The sequence below is a fragment of the Carcharhinus amblyrhynchos genome, chromosome 24 (genome assembly GCF_965287045.1).
Source record: "Carcharhinus amblyrhynchos chromosome 24, sCarAmb.v2.hapA, whole genome shotgun sequence".
In the NCBI taxonomy this organism is placed as follows: Eukaryota; Metazoa; Chordata; class Chondrichthyes; order Carcharhiniformes; family Carcharhinidae; genus Carcharhinus; species Carcharhinus amblyrhynchos.
In genome coordinates this window covers 25,242,576-25,249,876 of record NC_137347.1, presented here as the reverse complement: position 1 = coordinate 25,249,876, position 7,301 = coordinate 25,242,576, and positions in this window count along the sequence as shown.

Here is a 7,301-nt window from a genome sequence, read left to right as displayed (position 1 = left end):
CTGCATCTTCCACCTTGAAGATGGACAGAAAGTAATTGAGTCCATCCTTTAGTGCCACATTATCAATTCACTCTTTCTTGTCACATAATGCCAAATCTAAAATAGCCCAATTCTTAATACATACTACTTCAACATACTACTTCAGAAATCCATCTCGTACAAACTTTAGGAATGCATCCTCCATAGCATTAATGCTAATTAAGCTTACCCAGCCTATATGTAAATTGAAGTTGACCATTTTAATATATTTCCCATGAGATGTGCAACTCTAATTTCCTGATTTATGTTGTGCTCAATGTTACTATTCCAGTTTGGTGGTCTATGAACAACTCCCATCAATTTTGATGTTTCTTCGCTCCACCCAAACAGATTCTAGTGGTTAGCACTGCTCCCTCTCAGCGCCAGGGACCCAGACTTGACTCCCAACTTGGGTCACTGTCTGTGCAGAGTCTGCATGTTTTCCCCGTGTCTGCATGGGTTTCCTCCAGTTTCTGCCCACAGTCTGAGAGACCTGCTGGCTAGGTACATTGGTCATGCTAAAATTCTGCCTCAGTGTACCCGAACAGGCACCAGAGTGTGGCTACTCAAGGATTTTCACAGTAACTTAATTGCAGTATTGATGTAAGTTTACTTAATAAACTTCAAAATTTTACAAGGTGAATTTTCCAATTCCGCTGTCATGGGATTCGTAGTGGGCAGGACACGGACCACACAAATGTCCGTTGATCTTGGATCAAATTTTCCAGTTTTGGGACGAGTACGGCCAGAAAATCCCACCCTACATCTTGACCATTTGATCTAACATCCTGTCTCAAAAATCCTTATTAACAGTGCTACCCCACATCCTTTTTCTTTTTGCCTACCCTTCCTAATAATAAATATCCTTGAATATTAATTTCCCAGTGTTGGTCATCTCACCACCATATCTCTGTAATAGCAATTAAATCAGACACACTTACCTCTATTTGTGTACAATGAGGTTATTTATGATGATTCAGTTCTGCTAAGAAATCAGATTAAGCTAACTACTTGATCAACAGTCCAAAGATGTGCGGGTTAGGTTGATTGGCCATGCTAAGAAATTGGCCCTTAGTATCCAGGGATGCGTAGGTTAGAGGGATTAGTGGGTATAATATGTAGGGATATGGGGATAGGGCAAGGGTGGGATTGTGCTAGGTGCAGATTCAATGGGCCAAAGGGCCTCTTTCAGTGCTGTAGGGTTCTATGTTCTATGAACTAAACAACAAACATCTCAAATCTTGTCCTTTGTTAATTGTTAGTTCAGAATTTATCTGTTATTGTGCACTTTTTTTAATATGGTGTACTTTTATCATAACACCTCATTTGGGACTCAGATATTGATACAGGTTGCTACCAGTCATCCCAAACAGGGTCAACTTATTCAAAGAATATGTTCAAAATTCCTTACAGCAAAAAAAGACAGCAAATAGATTTCTCTGAAATGAAGCAATAATGGTTTAGCCTGAAGGCTGTACCAGGAAGTCAAGCAGGTTTCATCCTGACACAAGAGTTACAGCTATTACATTCAGCTGAATCGGCTGGCAGCAGTGCTCCGAGAAAGAAGGCTGTGGGTTCACACTCAACATTCGGAGCAGAGACATAATCAAGGTTGAGGGAGAGCTGCATTGTTAGAAGTGCATTCATTCAGACAACATAGTGAACAGAAATTCCACCTGACCATAAATATTTAAGACCGAGGGACACCATTCAAACAATGCCAAGTTCTTTTTTGCCAACGTGCTTCACTCAAATGACATCTCCCAAAGAGATTAATTAACTGTTCATTTCACTGTGGTTTTTAGAAATCTTAGCATCAATTAAGGGAGATGATGGTCTAGTTGTATTATCGCTAGAATATCAAACCAGAAACTCAGTGAATGTTCTGGGGACACAAGTTCGAATCTCCCCACAGCACATGGAGAATTTGAATTCAATTAAAAAAAATCTGGAATTAAGAATCTTCTGATGACCATGAAACCATTATCAGAAAAACCCATCTTGTTCACTAATATCCTTTTGGGAAGGAAGTCTGCCGTTGTTATCTGGTCTGGCCAACATGTGATTCCAGAGCCACTACAACATGGTTGACTCTCAAGTGCCCTCTGAACAATGGAACTTGGGATGGGCAATAAATGCTGGGTAGCCAGCGACATCCATGTCTCACACGAATAAAAAATTACAATGACAAGTCTGACAACTGCATTTGTTCATGTAATAACAATCTTTGTTTTTCAAAGTAATGTATTTTGGGTAAATTTGATCATCTCCAAGGGGCACTGGCGTCAATTTACAACCACTCATCGTGGAAAGGAAAATCATACAGGGTGTATAATGCAGCTGATCTAGTACCACCAGCTTTACATCACTGCAGAAGTTGACAAATCCCCTCACGGAGTGTGAAGTAGTGAGACACTTTTGAGAAGTACGATAGAGTCGGACAGAATCTTTTTTCATTTCTTGTGTGACTTAATCATTGTTCTGTTTCCTATACTCAGTGATACACTATATCCTCACTGAAAATATTAGTATAAATGTACTTTGTTATAAATTAGCTATGATAAACACTCGGTGATCTGTATCACTATAAAATTCTTGCCTCTGTATCAAACTTGACTGATTTTACACTGTAGCCTCATAGAAAAGTATGTGACCTCATGTATAATTGCATTCAGCAAATCCTTTCCCTATTCTGGCACATAGTCTGCTTAATGATACCAACTTCATTAAGGAAGTTGAGTTTCACTTGCTCAGCTAATTTCTCATTTTAATCATGTTTCCCTGGCTGGAATTTTGCCAACCTTCTGGTGTCGGGATGGGAGGTGGGAGGGCTGTTAAAATGGTGGCAAAAGGCATTGGGACAGAAGTCCAACAAAGCTCTTCCTGCTGCTATGGGATCTTCCCAAAAGTTGGGAATAGCAGTGACTCAGCTTCATGTCAACTGAAGAACTAGACTTGAAGTGTTAACTCTCTTTCTCTCTTCATTGATGTTGCCAGGCCTGCAGAGTTTTCTTCAGGACTTCCCCCTTTATTTCAGACCTCCAGCATTCACAATATTTTGCTTTTATTTAACTGAGATGCGCAATCAGTTAATCAAACTAACAGGCAAACCGGGTGCTCCAGTTCCCTCCCATAGTACAAAGATGTGGGGGTGGGTTGATTGGCCGTGCTAAAATTACCCTTAATGGCCTGAAATGTGGAGGTTAGAGAGATTAGTGAGTAAATATGTTGGGATATGGGGATAGGGCCTGGGTGGGATTGTGGTCGGTGCAAACTTGATGGGCCAAATGGCCCTTTTCTGTCCAGTAGAATTTCTATGATTTCTGTGATGCCCAGTTTGTAAGCCCGTTGCCATTTTGCCAATGTTGATTCCTTCCCCCCCCACTTTCCCCAAAGTGCCCCCCCCCCCCCCCCCCCCCCCACACCAAACTCCTCACAACCCCAACAAGATGGCGAGCTGCCAAATACATCGAGGCAGCCTTTCAGAAACTTCCATGGAGGGTGGGGAAGTGTCTTCCTTTTTGGAGACTCCATGGCGATGGACTCTCAAGTGCCATGGCCATCTCCATAGCCCCAGTGCCACTGCTGGAGAATTTATTCCTCCCATCACTTGAGCCTGTCTGCCTTTTTGCTCAGAAGAAACAGTTTCTACTTGCAAGAATACCTCAATATGGAGGGGCTCTGTCTTCCCTTCCAGCCTCAGCAGTGACCATCTCTATCATTAGTGCTGTTGAAATGCCATTTCTTTGGTTGGAATGGATAGATGTGCTGGTTAGGTGCATTGCCCATGCTAAATTCTCCAACAATAGACCTGAACAACGTATCTGATGGCAGTTCCAGTCCTAGCCTCTTAATTAGACACCACAGGTAAAACAGCCTCTGTAGTCTAGCTGTCCAGCAGTGCAGGCTTAGAATATGCATTTGGTCACAACCCACAGCGTGCAGGTTGTATTCCAGCTACTGTCTCCAGTGTTGGATCAATAAACTATGTGCTGTGGATTAATTAATCGACAATTTTATTTCAGTTGTCTGTTGAATTGATTTTCAATTAGATTATAACACTTGGCACCAGTATTCTAGTTTAACTGTTAGTGAAGTTACAATATAAAGTTAAAGTTTATTTATCAGTCACAAGTAGGTTTACACTAACACTGCAATGTAGTTATTGTGAAAATCCCCAGTCACCACACTCCGGCACCTGTTTGGGTACACAGAGGGAGGATTTAGCCTGGCCAACGCACCTAACCTACACATCTTTTGGGCTATGGGAGGAAACCGGAGCACCCGGAGGAAATCTGCAGACATGATGAGAATATGCAAACTCCACACAGACAGTGACCCAAGTTAGGAATCGAACCCGGATCCCTGGCTCTGTAAGACAGCAATGCTAACTACTTTGGAGACCACATAAAGTTGAATAATTGGCTTGCATATTTATATTTTATTTTGTTTGAGAAAATCAGTGCAGTTTTTATGATTCCTAAAGTCAATCTTCACACCTGCCTCTTTTCATATCATGGCTCCATCCACAGTTCAATAAGACCACTGTGATAGTATTTTTTAAAGCAACAATTGCTGGATTACATGTTCAACACAAAACTGCTGATACGTTTCCAACTACTACACTCCAATGACAAGATAACAAATCAATACCACTAATGTGTAGCAGCACTGGCAAACACAGAGAAAAATAGAACAAGTCGACAAAATCACAGCCTTTATTTCTGTCCACCTCAATTTGTCCTTTCTATTATTCAAGTCTGCTCCTCCCTGTCATACCCAACTCACCTCCCTATGTTATTGTACTTGATAAGTTTCCATATCTCTGCTTAGCACCTGTCTCACTAGTGCATTTTCTTCAAGTTGTGTGTTTCATCCGTCTCACTGCTGCCCTGCTGTGATTTCTAGTGATTCCTCTGTTCCTGCTAACTATCGTCTAAATCCCAACTCTCACAGCATACACATGACAGGACCTCATCAATCTGTTGACAGCTTCTGTGAACAAATTAGATGTCATAAGGCTTTTCAAAACTTCTAAAAATTAATCACAAAATTTAATAAATACAATAATAAAAAATCATGAGTCCACTAATTCCATTCCCCTATCAGCCCAGTCCTGTCAATGAAGATTGACTACCCTGTGTGTTGATTGTAAAATTCTCATTAAAGTTTCAAAGCTCTGTATAGCTCCACCTCTCGTTACTTTATGATCTTCCTCTGTCTTCGTGCCATACCTGCTCATCACCTCATCTTTCTCCAATCTATCATCAGTAGTCATTATGCTGCTGTCAATATCCCTCCCCAATTTATTTTTCAGAAATCTCCTCAAAACCCTCTGGTTCAATATGCTATTTATTCACCATCTTTCCATCTCCATCCTCTGTTACAGTGACTTAATTAAGAATAGACCTCTCTGTAATAGCGATCTCCCTAAGGACAGATCTTGCTGTAATAGTGATCACGGTATTGTCTAATTTATCTGTTACTGTGATCTCCCTATGGCAAGATCTCTCTGTGATAGTGATCACATCATGGCCTGATTTACTTGTAATAGTGATCTGCCTATGGACAGATCTCTCTGTAATTGTGATCACACTATGGACAAACTTCTGTGTAACAGTGATTTCACTCGGACCAGATCTCCCTGTAATAGTGATCACATGAAGGAGAGATCTTTCTGTAGTAGTGATCATACTAAGAACAGATCCCCGTGCAATAGTGATCACTTTAAGGACAGACCTCTCTCTAATTACAATCACAAAAAGGGCACATCCCCATGTTATGGTGATCTCGCTAAAGGATGGATCTCCCTGTAATAGTGAGCTCACTAAAGACAGATCTTCTGTAATAATGAAGTTCCAAAATGCAGAATCTTCCAAATTACAGGGAGATCTATGCTTAGTGAAATTACTATTACAGGGAGATGTGTCCTTAGGGAGATTATTTCTCTTTAATATTGACCTCAGTATGGACTGATCTGTCTGTAATAGTGAACTCATGAAGGACAGATCTCTCTGTGATAGTAATCTCCCTAGGGATAGATTGGTCTGATAGTGATCCTGCAAAGGACAGATCCCTTTTTCTTTGTGATCTCACAATGAATAGATCCCTCCATAATAGTGATCTCCCTAGGGACCGATCTCTCTATAATAGTGATCACACAAAGAATAAATCTCTCTGGTAGTGATCGTCCTAAAGACAGATCTCTGTATAATAGTGAATCACAATGTAGAGATCTCTCTGATAGAAATATCACCAAGGATAGATCTCTCTGTAATATTAATCTCCTAAAATACGGACTCTTCCAAATTACAGAGAGATCTACCCTTGGTGAGATCAGTTCTCTGTAATAGTGATCTTTGTAAGGACGGACCTCACTATAGCAATGATCACACCAAAGACAGAACTCTCTGTGATCGTAATCTCCCTATGGACAGATCTCTGTGTTAATGAGCTCACTAATGACAGCTGTCTCTGTAATAGTGATCTTCCCAAGGACAGATCTCTCTGATACTGATCCAACAAATGACAGATCTATGTGTAATAGTGATCTCCCTAATGTCAGATATCTCTGCTAGTGATCCCATGAAGGACAGATCTCCCTGTAATAATGATCCCACTTAAGGACAGATTTCTCTATAATAATGATTCCCTAAGGAGAAATCTACCCATAATGGTGATCTTTCTAAGGTCAGGTCTCTCTGTAGTGATCCCACCAAGGCAATATCTTTCTGTAATAGTGATCTCATAAAGACAGATCTCTGTGTATAGCGATCCCACTAAGGACAGATCACTCTATAATAGTGATCTTGCTAAGGACAAATCTCTCTATAGTGATCTCCCTAAGAACAGATCTCTGTGAAAAAGTGATCTCCCTAAGGATGGGTCACTCGTTCTCTTGCATGTTTTCTCTCGGTACCTCATAAGAGGCTCCTACTTTCAGCCTTTGTTTTCACCTATTATAAAGCATTCAAAGGCTTGACCCTGTCTGTAAGCAATGAAATACAATTATATCTGTTCAAACTGTTCAGTTTTTGAGATTTCTGACCAACCAAAACTAAATAGCCTTAGAAATGGCAGTCATTGGTGGGAGATAGGGGTATGGGGATGGTGATGGAATGGGGAGTGTGTTGAGTTCAAAAGTTGAAGGTCGTGGAGGTTGGGCATCTAGGGGTGGCCACATACCAGGAATCTATTTTTGTGCCCCAGTGAACTCACACCAAATGCTTACCAGTTCCTGTTATTTCTCTCATAGGACCCAAATTTCCATATTTAAAGAAACG